Source organism: Protobothrops mucrosquamatus, unplaced genomic scaffold, assembly GCF_001527695.2.
Source record: "Protobothrops mucrosquamatus isolate PMUCROS unplaced genomic scaffold, P.Mucros_1.0 scaffold1492, whole genome shotgun sequence".
Taxonomy (NCBI): domain Eukaryota; kingdom Metazoa; phylum Chordata; class Lepidosauria; order Squamata; family Viperidae; genus Protobothrops; species Protobothrops mucrosquamatus.
The window spans coordinates 147,702-163,458 of record NW_015387667.1 but is presented as its reverse complement, the minus strand read 5'-3'; positions in this window follow the sequence as shown (position 1 = coordinate 163,458).

Here is a 15,757-nt window from a genome sequence, read left to right as displayed (position 1 = left end):
GGTCCTTGATGCTCTCTGAGCTGGGTGGTTTCCTTGCAGACGTTTCATGACCCAACTAGGGAACATCATCAGAGCTAGAAGGGAGGGGGGTTTGTGGAGAAAAGGAGGAGGAGGAGGGAGGGAGGGAGGGAGGGGGAGGAAGAAGTGAGGGAGAGGGAGAGGAAGAGGAGTTTAAGCTCCTACGTGCTCTCTGACCTTCTTGCAGACGTCTCATGACCCACCCAGGTAACATCAAGACTGCTGGAAGAGATGCAGTTTCCAGGGAGGAGGAAGAGGAAGGGGCGGGTTTTAGAGGGAAGGGGAGGACTGTGGGCTCCTCGGCTCTCTGAACTCGGCTTTCTGGCAGCCATTTCACAACCCAACCTTCACCTTGGTCACCAGGCGGTGGCTGAACCTGCTCTTCCCCCGGACTCCAGTTCATGTCTCCTTGAGGCGTCCCATCCCGGGAACCGGGGCCCATGGGGCTGGAACACGTCGGGGTCCGGGCTGGCGTTGTGTTCCTTGGGCCCGTCTTCAGCTCGTGGGTGAAGATCTTGTTGACGAGAGCTGCACCAAGCAGAAGGAAGGACGGTGAAGAACCGTGGGGCAGGCGGCTACTACGGTTGGACACCCCAAGTCTCCGAGACGCTTCCTTACTCCAGAGATCCTCAGAGGTCACACCCACCGAGGCTATTGGAGGAGGAGACGAGATCTAGGAAGGTTCTCCACCTACTCCTCGGATGGGTGGACAATTATGAATCATCACGATTGGCTCGGTTGGTGACCACCCAGTTTTATCTGCCTGTGAGAGTCCTTGATTGTGAGACGTTCAACTAAGTTCTCCTCAAGAGAAGTTCTCCTCACTCTACTTTTCCGTGGAAGCAACCAGGTCGTTATCTGGGGGACTCCAAGGAAGGAACGAGGAGTCACCAACAGCCAACCACAATCTCCCAGGCCCTGATAATCTGCTCTCCGTTCGCTGGAAGTTTTCCACAAAAGATTGTGGACAAGCAAACATTTGGGGTGGGAGAAGGACTTCTGCCTCGGACAAGGAGTTGGACTATAGAACAGGGATCCCCAACCTGTGGGCTGCATCCCACTACTGGTCCATGGCCTATTTGTGACCCGGCTGCGTGAGTAGTGGGCTCGTGTGCGCCTGTGTGTGTCCGTGCACAGCCCCACTCGTGCAAGTGTCGCAGACGAGGGTCACGGGCATCCCGGGCCTCACATAATGGTAGCGGGCACTCGGAGCCTCACTTGCGCAGGGGTCACAAAAACTCAAGACCCATTCGTGCAAGAGCTCGGGGCTCTCACTCGCGCGAACATCGCAGGTACTTCTGGTCCCACTCGTACGAGCGCTCAGGGCCTCGCTTGTGTGAGCATCGTCGTGGGCTCTTGCGGCTTCACTCGCGCAACAGGTGCTCATGCGTGCACATGCACACACGCCCGCGCTTCCCACAAAACCATCCACTTTGCCCAGGGGTGGGATTCAAATACCTGAATATCCGGTTCTCTGTGTGGATGCAGGCCTGGGCCTCCGAGACCTAGAACGGACTTCCGGAAGTGACATCCATGCACTTCTGTGGGCCGTTCTAGGCCTGGGAGGCCTCCTCCAGGCCTCCAAGGTCTAGAACGGACTTCTGGAAGTGACATCAACGCACTTCCGGTGGGCTGTTCTAGGTCTGGGAGACCTCCTCCAGGCTTCCGAGGCCTAGAAAAGATTTCTGGAAGTGACGTGCCTGGGAGGCCTCCTCCAGTGACGCCTAGAACGGACTTCCGGAAGTGTCATCTACGCACTTCTGGCAGGCCATTCTAGGCCTGGGAGACCTCCTCCAGGCCTCCAAGGCCTAGAACGGACTTCCAGAAGCAGCATGGGTTCAGCTGGTTCTCTGAATTCAACGAAATTTAGCTACCGGTTCTACCGAACCAGCGCAAACCGGCTGAATCCCACCACTGCCCCCTTCCACTTGGGCCACCAACCCAGAAATATCCCTTCCTGCCTTAGGATTCTATCATCTACACCAGGGGTGTCAAACTGCCGGCCCATGGGCCAGACACATCATCCGGAAGCCGCACCCATCCCATTGCCGGCAATGGCAAAACCATCCCGATACAGTGCACGACGTCACGTGACATCGCGAGTTTGACATGTCTGATCTACACTTTGGCTGCTGTGCAGAAGGCTTCCTTCCTGCTCTCCCCCTTAGGGCCCTAGAGGTTCTCCGAAGAATTCTCCCCCTCCCAGCCAACCTAGATCCTCACCCAAGATCCTGGTTTAAGTCCCCAAAGAGGTCAACTCAGCGTCATAAAAGCCACCTCCCTGTTACATACGTGCGGAAGGTGGTACATCTTCTCTTGCTTTGGAGGCTCTGGACATCACGTCTCGCTGAGCTCCGGAGCGTCGTAGCGGGGGAATGGAGGGAAACATCTGCTTGACCCCCGTATCCTTCGTGTCATTCTCCAGGTTGCCAAGGAGAGAGGCAGAAGGCGCTTTGTCAACACTGTCTGCAACGTCGGCCTCTTGCGCGGAGGCCAACTTCTCTTCCTCTTCTGCAGGAAGTTGGGTGGACGGATGTTCCCTCTTGGGCTCCATCGTCACCTTCGGTCCCACGAGGACATCCCTCTCAGATCCTGGGAATGTGTCCAGAATGTGGGGAAAAAACCATGTAACAGGACATGTCCAAGATGGAAGGTCTCATGTTTCATATCCTGCTCTGGATGTGATGTGCAAGACTCATCTGGACCAGCGGTCCCCAACGCAAAATTGGACGTTTAGGCACGGACCCTTGGCTGTGCCTCCTTTGCCTTCAGGCCATTTACGGCCAGCTTTCCTCCTCCGCTGGCCCTCCCCTGGCCTTTCTCCATGGCCAATGGGCCCCTGGTCCTCCACCCCTCGCCCTTGCAGATCTGTCACCAGGGCCGGAGGGAGGAAGAGTGGCAGTGGGAGTAGCAGCCACCAGGGCCACTGGGGGGAACCGTACAGCCCAATGGCCTGGGTGAAATGACGTCTGGGTGGATGGGTCAGGCCGAAGGGCCATGGAGAATGGCCGGGGGAGGGTCAGCGGCGGAGGAAAGCTAAGGCAGGTGGCTGAGGGCGAAGGAGGTGCAGCCAAGGGTCCACCTCCTAAACCCTCCCAAACCCTCCCCAATGCCAGGATTGCAGCCCACTAGCGGGCTGCAGCCCGTTCGGAACCGGTCCACACCAGCGGCACACAAGCGTGCGCGGAGTTCCACTTGTGCGAGCGGCGGGCCAGCATGCACGCACCCAAAGCGACATTTGTGCAAGCCATACGTGCCTGTCGCTTGTGCAAATGGAGCCGCGCGCACTCTTGCGCTCGGTCGCCGCTGGTACGGAACCATCCCTTTTCCACTGCCACCGTGGGTCCATAAAGCCTGGAAGGTTTGGGACCGCTAATTTGGACGGCTTCTACTCCCACTCCTCTAAACATCCAAGGCCTCTCCAGGCCCACCTGGCAACTGATGCCGACCCAGGCCACTGTCCCACCAGGCTGAATTTCCTGGGCTCTGCTGGTCCCGTTCAGTTTCACTGCAGCTGGAGGAGGAAGAGGAAGAGGAGGAAGAGGAGAATGCGCTCGGCGTGTTGAGGTAACTTGGCCGTCGTATGGGGATTTCCTTCAGGCAGTTCATCAGCCGGTGGAGGGGAGAGCTGTTGGCAGCCGTGTCCGAAGCAGAGGCGCATTGTTGAGGAAGGCTCCCTGCGGGGAAAGAGAGGCGGACCGACGTCGGTTCTAGAAAGGAGGATGAAGCTGGGTTGCTTGATTGTGTGTTGAACTGGACCAAGCTATGTCCCCTCCACAATGTTGGTCCATCTGGCACAGCCCCTCAACCATGCACAGCCCCTCAACCAGAATTCGTGTGTGTGTGTATGTGTCTCTGTTTCTCTGTCTCTCTGTGTGTCTCTGTGTCTGTCTCTCTGTGTCTCTCTCTTTATGTCTCTCTCTGTGTCTCTGTGTGTCTCTATCTCTCTGTGTGTGTCTCTGTCTCTCTCGTCTTTCTCTGTGTGTCTCTCTGTGTGTGTGTCTCTGTGTGTCTCTATTTCTCTGTGTGTGTGTGTGTCTCTCTGTCTCTCTCTCTGTGTGTGTGTGTCTCTGTCTCTGTCTGTCTGTCTGTCTGTCTGTCTCTCTCGTCTCTGTCTCTGTGTGTGTTTCTCTATCTCTATCTCTCTGTGTGTCTCTCTCTCTGTGTCTCTCTGTCTCTCTCGTCTCTCTCTGTGTGTCTCTCTGTGTGTCTCTGTGTGTGTGTGTGTGTGTCTCTGTCTCTCTCGTCTCTGTCTCTCTCGTCTCTCTGTGTGTGTCTCTGTGTGTCTCTATCTCTGTGTGTGTGTCTCTGTGTGTGTGTGTCTCTGTCTCTCTCGTCTCTCTCTCTGTGTCTCTCTGTGTGTATCTCTATCTCTGTGTCTCTCTGTGTGTGTGTCTCTCGCTCTCTGTGTGTCTCTGTCTCTCTCGTCTCTCTCTGTGTCTCTGTGTGTGTGTCTCTCTCTCTGTGTGTGTGTGTCTTTCTCTCTGTGTGTGTCTCTGTCTCTCTCTGTCTGTCTCTTTCTCTCTGTCTCTGTGTGTGTGTGTGTGTGTCTCTGTCTCTGTCTCTGTCTCTCTGTGTCTCTCTCGTCTCTCTCTCTCTCTGTGTCTGTCTCTGTGTGTGTGTGTGTGTCTATCTCTCTCTGCCTGTCTCTGTCTCTCTCTCTTTCTCTGTCTCTCTCTCTCTCGCTGTCCATCCGTCCATCCATCCATCGTATCTATCTATCACCCCTCCATCCATGACATCTATCCGTGATATCTAATCTATCTATCTCCATCTGTTAGGAGCAGGATGGCTTGTGTGGTTAGGAGGCTGGGTTGGAAGTTAGCAGCACGTGTTGGAGACCCAAGTACTGCCCTGGGGCAGGGTGAGCTCCCGTCCTTCCCTCCAGCTCCTGCCAGGGACAAGAAAGGAACCCTCAACTGGGCATCTCCTGGGCATCATATCTATCACCCATCCACCCATCGTATATATATTCATCAATCCATTCGTCCATCATGTCTATCTATCATCCATTAACCCATCCGTCCATTGTATCTCTCCATCCTATCTCTCTCTTTCTCATCTATCACCTCTCTCGCGCGCTCTCTTTCGCTACCTACCTACCTACCTACCTACCTATTTATCTATCTATCTCTATCTACCTACCTATCCATCCACCCACCTAAGCTATCATCTACCTACCTATCTAAATATCTATCATCTGTCTCTGTCTGTCTGTCTATCTATCTCTATCTATCTATCTATCTATCTATCTATCTATCACCTATCATTTCTCTTGTCTATCTATCTATCTATCTATCTATCTATCTATCTCTCTCCCTCTCTAATCTATCCATCCATCCATCCATCCATCATATCTATCTATCTATCTATCTATCTATCTATCTATCATCTATCCATCCATCCATTTATCATCTATGCCCATCCATCCCTTCATCCATTGTATCTAATCTATCCATTCATCCCTCCATCCATTGTATCCATCCACCGTATCTAATTTATCTATCTCCCATCAATTAGGAGCACAATGGCTCGTGTGGTTAGCAAGACCCGTGTTTGAGACCCGAGCGCTGCCGTTGGGTGGGGTTGAGCTCCCGTCCATGGCTCCAGCTAGTGCCAGGGACATGAAGGGAGCCCCCCCCCGGGGCATCTCCCAGGCAACTGTGAGGTCACTGGCTAATCCTTTCAACCCGGAAGTGCCTCAGTGCTCCTGACGCGAGTGGGATGCAATCTCCATCTATCATATCCATCCATCCATCAATCATATTCCTCAATCATCCACTTATATCGTATGTATTCCTCAATCCATCCTAACATGAGTGGGATGCAATCTCCATCCACCCATCCGTCCGTCCATCCATCATATTCATCATCCATCCACTTATACAGGTCTATCCGTCTGTCCATCCACCCACCCATCCATCCATCCTATTCTTCATCCATCCACTTATATAGGTCCATCCATCCATCCATCCATCCATCCTATTCATCATCCATCCACTTATATAGGTCCATCCATCCATCCATCATATTCCTCATCCATCCACTTATATCATATGTATTCCTCAATCCATCCTGACATGAGTGGGATACAATCTCCATCCACACGTCCGTCCGTCCGTCCATCCATCCATCATATTCATCATCCATTCACTTATATAGGTCCATCCGTCCATCCGTCCATCAAATTCATCCATCCACTTATATCGGTCCATCCGTCTGTCTGTCCGTCCGTCCGTCCGTCCACCCACCCACCCACCCACCCATCCATCCATCCATCCATCCATCCATCCATCCATCCATCCATCCATCCATCCATCCTATTCATCATCCATCCACTTATATAGGTCCGTCCGTCCATCCATCCATCATATTCATCATCCATCCACTTATATAGGTCCGTCCCTCCATCCATCCTATCCATCCATCCATCCATCATATTCATCATCCATCCACTTATATAGGTCCGTCCGTCCATCCATCATATTCATCATCCATCCACTTATATAGGTCCATCCGTCCATCCATCCTTCCATCCATCCATCCATCATATTCATCATCCATCCACTTATATAGGTCCATCCGTACATCCATCCATCCATTCATCCTTCCATCCATCCATCATATTCATCATCCATCCACTTATATAGGTCCATTCGTACATCCATCCTTCCATCCATCCATCCATCCATCCATCATATTCATCATCCATCCACTTATATAGGTCCATTCATCCATCCATCCATTCATCCTTCCATCCATCCATCATATTCATCATCTATCCACTTATACAGGTCCATCCATCCATCCGTCCATCGTATTTATCTATCATCCCTCAATCCATCCATCCGTTGTATTTATCATATCTCCATCCACTTATCAAATGTATCTTATCACCCATCCATCATATCTGTAGGGAATTCTGGGAGATGAAGTCCACACATCTGTAGGAGACAGACCACAAAGGGCTGACAGAACTTGGCTGGAGGGCAGCCCCAGAGGAACCCCATCTTCCTGCCCACCTATCCAGCCTCGGTTCTCTTGAGAAAGCCCGGAGAAAGCCCAGAGGACTAGAACCTTGGAGGCGACCCTGAGGCCAAGTCCTCCAAGACCTCCAGAACAAGATCTTACCTGCAGGCCCTGGCCTTGGTGAGTGGGCCTCCTCCGTTCTCGCCCGCTTCTCAGCGCAGATGCCGTGCCTTGCAGGGCTGGCGTTGAGGAAGTCTCTGCTCGGGGCGATCTCTTTCAGGCAGTTCTCCAGGCCTTGAAGGGGTGGGACCCTGGGGGGGCTCCCTCCTGTTTGCAAAAGGTGAGTTACTGCTACTGCTGGAATCCCAGTTCATACACACACACACACACACACACACACAGAGGGTTCCCTTTTGTAGGGCATCCTCAACTTACGATGGGTCACTTGGGAACTGTTCCAAGTTAACAGACCTCCCCCCAAAGGGTCCGTTAGATGTTAGGTAGGTAAGTAGACAGACAGACAGACACAGATCCAGATGATGGATGGATGGATGGATAGACAGATATAGATGGATGGATGGATGGATGGATGGATGGATGGATGGATAGATAGATAGATAGATAGATAGATAGATAGATAGATAGATAGATAGATAGATAGATGTAGGTAGGTAGGTAGGTAGGTAGGTAGGTAGGTAGGTAGATAGATAGATAGATAGATAGATAGATGGATGGATGGATGGAGGGACGGACGGACGGACGGACGGACGGACGGACGGACGGACGGACGGACGGACGGACGGACGGATAGACAGATAGACAGATAAGACAGATAGATAGACATAGATAGATGGACGGACGGATGGATGAATGAATGGACGGACAGAAAGACAGACAGACAGACAGATAGACATAAACAGACGGATGGATGGACAAAGATAGATAGATAGATAGATAGATAGATAGATAGATAGATAGATAGATAGATAGATAGATAGATAGATGATGGATGGACAAAGATGGATGGATGGATGGAGAATGCATGGATAGACAGATCAGATAGATAAACATAGACGGACGGACGGACGGACGGATGAATGGATGGACAGAAAAACAGACATAAACAGACACACGGATGGATGGACAAAGATGATACAGATAGATAGATAGATAGATAGATAGATAGATAGATAGATAGATAGATAGATAGATAGATAGATAGATAGATAGATAGATGATGAATGGACGGATGGACGGACGGACGGACGGAGGGACAGACAGACAATGGATGGATGGGTGGGCAAAGAGATGGATGGATGGATGAGTGGGTGGGTGGTGGGATGGGCGGATAGATAGACAGATAGACATAGACAGATGGACAGATGGATGGATGAATGGACGGACAAAGATAGACAGACATAAACAGACGGATGGATGGACAAAGATAGATGATGCAGACAATCAGATAGATATGGATGGATGGATGGACAGACGGACAGTGGAAGGATGGGTGGATGAACGGATGGACAGACAGACAGACAATGGATGGGTGGGTGGACGGATGGATGGATGGACACAGACATAGGATGTAGCCAAGCTATATTTCCAGCAGCCTAGCCTTCCCCCTTTCCCCACCCTCCAAGCCTCCCCCTGGGGAGGGAGTGGGGGCCACCAAGCTACCTCTCACCTTCCTCCTTCCTGGCCCATGGCGCTGGCTCAGGCGTCCACTGCCGGCGTCTGTCCGGCGAGCTGTGGATGGAGGAAGTGACGGACGGGGACCATCGCTGGTTCTGGATGTCCTTCAAGCACTTCTCTAGGCCTTGCAAGGGGGTGCTGCTTTGACCGAACCCTACAGAGCAGGGGGTCCTTACGTCAGCATGGCAACTCACACACACACACCTCACCAGATCTGAGCCCCCAACCCTCTCACCTTCCTCTCTCCTGGCCGACATCCGTCTGTGGAGACCATCTGGGGAGCTGCTGGTGGCTGGTGAACAGGCCCGGCTGCGGGAGCCCCACGGGCTCTCCTTGAACCCTTTCCCGAGGCCGGGCAAAGGACTCCGGGCTTGGCCAAGCTCTGCAGAAGACAAGTAGGTGACAACTTGACCACAATCAGCGTGGCCACGATCTGCTGTGAAAGCCCACCGTCAAGGTTGACCTGGAAGTCGTTGGAGTTGGACAGAAAGACAGATAGACAGACAGACATAAACAGACGGATGGATGGACAAACAGAGATAGAGGGAGAGAGAGAGAGGATGGATGGACAAAGATGGATGGATGGAGGATGGACAGATAGACAGATCAGATAGACATAGACAGACAGATAGATGGATGGATGGATGAACGGACAGACAGATAGACAAACAAACGGATGGATGGACAAAGATGATACAGATAGATAGATAGATAGATAGATAGATAGATAGATAGATAGATAGATAGATAGATAGATGGATGGATGGACAATGGAAGGATGGATGGATGGATGGACAGACAGATGATGGATGGGTGGATGGATGGACAGACACGATGGATGGATGGATGGGTGGGTGGACAAAGAGATGGATGGATGGGTGAGTGGGTGGACGGATGGGCGGATAGACAGACATAGACGGGCAGGTAGATGGATGGACGAATGGACGGACAGACAGATAGATAGACAGATAGATAGACAGCCAAGCTCTGCAGAAGACAAGTAGGTGACAGCTTGACCACAATCAGCGTGGCCACGATCAGCTGTGAAAGCCCACCATCAAGATGTTGGCGTTGGCCCTCAACTTTCCTCCCTACCGTCACAAGATCACCGATCACCTACTCAAGATCGCCTACTCAAGGTCGCAATGGCGATCCGTGGCAGATCCAAGGAGCCGTTCTGCCAAGAGGCGGACACCGAGAGGTCCCGTCTCTCGAAAGATCGGGGTCTACCTCACTAGGCCCAGGAGGCATCTCACCGTCTTCCTTCCTTCTCCATCGGCCCGGTTCGGGAGTCCACCGGGGAAGGCTGTCCGGGGAGCTGCTGACCAATGAAACGATGGCGGGGGACGAGGGCTGGATGTGGGCGTTTGGAGGAGGACGTTCCTTCATGGTTCCTGGAGGATCTGTGAGGAACGGAGGAGGAACATCAGACGATGACCCGCTGGGGAGAGCTGGGTTGGAGTCCACTCTCAAAGAAGGAACTTTCTGGGCCATAACTTTGGGCCAATCACCGGGAGAGGGTGAGTTCTAGTCCCGCCTTAGGCACGAAAGCCAGCTGGGTGACCTTGGGCCAATCACCAGGAGACTGGGAGTTCTAGTCCTGCCTTAGGCATGATAGCCAGCTGGGTGACTTTGGGCTAATCTCTGGGAGATGGTGAGTTCTAGTTCCGCCTCAAGCATGAAAGCCAACTGGGTGACTCTGGGCCAATCCCCGGGAGATGGTGAGTTCTAGTCCTGCCTTAGACGCGAGACCCAATTAGGTGACATTGGGCCAGTCCCTCTCTCTCTTGGCCCGGCCCGCTTCGCAGAGTCGTCGTCGTGGGGGAAACGGGGGGAGGAAAGAGTATTAGGATTGTTTGCCCCCTCGAGTTATCTATACAAATAACAGCGGGGCCTAAATAAATACGCACACAAATAGGCAAACACAGACCAATGAAGGTTTGTTTGTGGAACTAACCTTCGTGCACCATCGCCGCCTCCACTTTCCGCCCCGGTGGGTTTCTCTCGTGGGGCCTGTTGGTGTATCCATGGGGCAGGAGGGGCTGTTGGGTGGGCTGTTCCCCAAGACTGGCTTCTGAGCCTTGGGGAAGGCAGGGGTCAGGTGGGGGGCCTGCCGAGAGACAAGAAGAGACAGGTGGGTCATGGGTTCAGAAGTTACTCTCCCTTGAGAAGAGGAGGAGGAGGAGGAGGACTGTGGGGTCCTTGGTGCTCTCTGAGCTGGGTGGTTTTCTTGCAGACATTTCATGACCCAACTAGGGAACATCATCAGCGCTGGAAGTGAGGAGGAGGAGGAATAATATGGGGCTTTGAGGCTCTCTGAGTTTGGCTATTTTCTTGCAGACGTTTCACAATCCAACTAGGGAACATCAGTGCTAGAAGGGAGGGGGGTTTGTGAGGAGGAGGAGGAAGGTCGCAAATGGCAATCACATGACCCGAAATGCTGCCATTGTCACAAATACCCACGGCTTGCCAAGCATCCCAGTTTTGACCTTGAGGATGCTGCGACGGTCGTACGTGCGCGGACCAGTTCTAGGCCACCCTTTTCCGTGCGGTTGTAATTGTGAGCAGTCCTTAAACCAGGGGTGTCAAAGTGCCAACCCGCAGGCCGGTTGCATCCTGCGGAGGCTGCGCCCACCCCAGCTCCAGCAATGTGAAAAAAGTCGTGCTACGTCGCGATACGTCATGCGACGCGACGGGTTTGACGCCCGTGCCCTAAACGAACGATTGTTAAGTCAAAGACCATCTGTGCTTCGTTTCTTCCTATGGATGGGTTATGCCGCAACTCCCATCAGACACAACTAGTATGTCCTCCTGGTAGATTTTCACGGGTACAGGTATGCAGCTCTTGGCGTATTCGGGTCTTTTCCCGTGTAAGATTGAGAGTATCTTGGCAATGTTTCGACGAGGTCCCACTCGTCATCTTCAGGCTGGGGTCTTCGGCTTTGTGCTTGTACGAACAAAGTGTGATCGGAGCTGCCATCTCTCTATATATATTGGTGGGGATGTGTGGAGTGCTGGCTTAGTTGCTACCACCCAGGATGTTGCAACACAAAACTCAGGATATCACTACACTAGATCTCAGGATGTAATCACACAACCCATTACCCAGGTCGTTATAACACAAAAGACTAATGGGCACACAGCCAGCACCTCAACTACTCAGGATGTTACGAAACAGCTGAACAATCAGCAAACAATAACCCCTACACAGCCAACCAACCAACCAACCCCTACACAGCCAACCAACCAACCAATCTCTACACCTATAGCAACTAAGTTGCTATACATCTATAGCAACTAAGCCAGCACTCCACACACCCCCACCAATATATAGAGAGAGACGGCAGCTCTGATCACACTTTGCTCACACAAGCATGAAGCCGAAGACCCCAGCCTGAAGATGACGAGTGGGACCTCATCGAAACGTCGCCAAGATACTCTCAATCTTACATGGGAAAAGACCCGAATACGTTCAACTCCCAGAATTCTCAGCAATGGCTATTGTGGAATTCTGGGAGTTGAAGTACACATTTCCTGGACACTGCCAAGGTTGGGAAGCTCTGTCCTCTGTCCTCGTTTGACCAACTTCTCCCAACTCCAGACCTACCGAACCGTCCTCTTCTTCCCCCTTTTCGTCTCTCCTTCTCCCCAGTTGCTCCTTGTTTGCCCATCATGACTTTGGGGGTCAGCGGTCTGGCCACAGGGATGTCCTTCAGGCAGTTGAGCAACCCATGGAGAGGACTGGTGGCCGGGCTCCACTCTGGGTCAGGAAGAAGAAGAAGAAACTCAAGGTGGAAAGCTGCAGGGATCTCCAAAGACATTGGCATCATGGTGGCTTCCATCAGAACCGAACTGGGGAAGCCCCTCACTACGGGCACCTAGACGCAGCTCCCAGGCTGGGCGGGGACCCCTGAACCAGCTCCTTCCTTCCTTCTTCTCCCTTTCTCCAGCATCTGACCTGGGTTTGGTTTCCCTTCTTGACTTCCTAGGATTGAAATTCCCGTCACTTTCTACGTCTTCTCAAAGCCAGATATGTAGGATTCACTTCAGTTGTCCCCATCCCATCCTGGCCTTGCTTTCTTGTATTGGGTGGGGGGCATGAGGATCATCTTGACTTCTTCCTCATCTCCCCAAGTCAACCCTGACTTCTACTTCATCTCCCCAGCTCAACCTTGACTTCTTCTTCATCTCTCCAGCTCAACCTTGACTTCTTCTTCATCTTCCCAAGTCAACCTTGACTTCTTTACCTCTCTAGGTCTACCCTGACTTCTTCATCTCCCCAGGTCAACCTTGACTTCTTCTTCATCATCTCCCCAACATAACCCTGACTTCTTCATCTCCCCAGGTCAACCTTAACTTCTACTTCATCTCCCCAGGTCAACCTTGACTTCTTCTTCATCTTCCCAAGTCAACCTTGACTTCTTTATCTCTCTAGGTCAGTGGTTCTCAACCTTTTTAATGCCGCGACCCCAACCGGTCGTAAGTCGAGGACTAAACCGGTTGTAAGTCGAGGACTAAACCGGTTGTAAGTCGAGGACTACCCAACCGGTCGTAAGTCAAGGACTTTCCCTGCCCGGGAGCGCCGCACATGCGTGGTTCCGCCCCCTGCGCCGGCCGAGGCATAGCTGGCAAGCAGCAGAGACAGAGCAGGCCGACCACCAGCTGGCCCAGCCCAAGGGAGGTAAGGCACCCGCCGGAAAAGGGGAAAAAATGGCGGACAAAAAAAATGGCGGACAGCCTTGCTTGGCGACCCCCATGAAATGGTCGATCGACCCCAAATGGGGTCCCGACCCACAGGTTGAGAACCACTGCTCTAGGTCTACCATGACTTCTTCATCTCCCCAGGTCAACCCTGGCTTCTACATCTCCCCAGGTCAACCTTGACTTCTTCTTCATCATCTCCCCAGCATAACCCTGACTTCTTCATCTCCCCAGGTCAACCCTGACTTCTTCATAATCCTTCTTCATCTCCCCAGGTCAACCTTGACTTCTTCATCTTCCCAAGTCAACCTTGACTTCTTTATCTCTCTAGGTCTACCATGACTTCTACATCTCCCCAGGTCAACCCTGACTTCTACATCTCCCCAGGTCAACCTTGACTTCTTCTTCATTATCTCCCCAGCATAACCCTGACTTCTTCATCTCCCCAGGTCAACCTTGACTTCTTCTTCATCCCCCCAGCATAATCCTTCTTCATCTCCCCAGGTCAACCTTGACTTCTTGTTCATCTCCCCAGCATAATCCTGACTTCTTCATCTCTCCAGGTCAACCTTGACTTCTTCTTCATCTCCTCAGCTCAACCTTGGCCACAATCACTCAACTAGGGAATGCAAAACTCTAGGGGGAAAGAGACGATGGCCTTCCCACCCTCAAGATGTGCTCCCCACACCCTCCCTACATGGTTTCTGCCTCACCATCCGAATACGGGATCGAAAGTTCCAGCTTGGACCCGGATTCTCTGGCACCAAGAGAGAAGCTGCTTCGTGGAAGGCCGAAGTGGTGGTAGCCCTTCTCTTCCAAGATGTCCTCGTGGCCTCGCAGGGGGAGTTCTTCCTCAGATTTAACTGGGAGGAGTAAAATGAAGTCATCTCTACTGCAGGGACCTCCTTCTCCTACAGCTCCTTCCTTCCTTCTCCCATATCTTCTTCTTCTTTCTTCCTTCCTTCACTCCCCTTCCTTCTTTCCTTCTTGCCATTCCCTTCCCCTTTCCTTTCACTTCCCTTCATTACTCCTTCCTTCCATCAGTTATCTCTCCTTCCTTCCATACTTCCTTCCTTTCTTCCTCCCTTTCCCTTTTCTTTCTTTCCTTCTATCTCTCATTTCTTCTTTTGCCTTCCTTCTTTCCTTTTTGCCATTCCTTTCCTCCCTTTCCTTTCCTTACTCCTTCCTGCCTTCCTCTCTCTCTCTCCTTCCTTCTTTCCCTTTCTCCTTTCCCTCTCCCTTTTCTCTTTCATTCCTTCCCCATCTCTCCCTCCTTCGTTCCTTCCTTCGTTTTCCTTCCCAGTCTCTCTCTTTTCTTTCTCTCTTTCTTTCCCCATCTCTCCTTCCCTTCCTTCCTTCTTTTCTCTTTCCCTCTCTCCCGTTTTCTTTCTTTCCTTCCTCCTCCCTCCTCCCTCCCTCCCTCTCTGTTTCTTTCTTTCTTTTTCTTTCCTTTTTTTCTCTCTTCTCCTTTCTTCCTTCCTTCCTTTCTTCCTCCCTCCCTCCATCCCTCTTCTTTTCTTTCCCTCTTTCCCTCTCCCCCTGCCAGCTTGGACTAGTGTTCCACTTCCTTCCTTCCTTCCTTCCTTCCTTCCTTCCTTCCTTCCTTCCTTCCTTCCTTCTCATCTCCCCTTCTCCCAGTGCTTGAGGGCAGCCATGAAACTCAACCCCCAAAAACACACCTGGAGGGAAGAAGCTTACCACAAACGACCGAGATGCCGGATCGCTCTGGGGTTTTCTCCCTGCTTCCACTTCCACGGAAAACCACCAATGCAGGCTCTCCCTGCGGGTCCTGCCACGAGGAGCTGCTGCCCACCGGCTCTATTTTAACTGCAGACACCCAGAAAGGCGGCCCTTAGTCCCGGTTTTGCCGGAGACAAGAACAGGAAGAGAGCCCCTTCTCCACTGACACACACACCCCGCCCTCGGCCCCCAGCAAGATGGGATATGTGATCGGCAGCCACAGGACCACAAGCAAGCCACGCAGCTGCCGGAAATGACAGAGTCGGAAGGGACCTTGGAGGTCTTCTAGTCCAACCCCCTGATCAAGCAGGAAACCCTTCCCTCCTCCTCTTCCTCCTCCACCTCCTCCTCCTCCTTCTCCTCTCCTTCTTCTCAGAATAACAGAAGGGACCTTGGAGGTCTTCTAGTCCAGCCCCCTGATTAAGCAGAAAACCCTTCCCTCCTCCTCCTCCTCCTTCTCCTCCTCCTTCTTCTCAGAATAACAGAAGGGACCTTGGAGGTCTTCTAGTCCAACCTCCTGATTAAGCAGAAAACCCTTCCCTCCTCCTCCTCCTCCTCCTCCTCCTTCTCCTCTCCTTCTCAGAATAACAGAAGGGACCTTGGAGGTCTTCTAGTCCAACCCCCTGATTAAGCA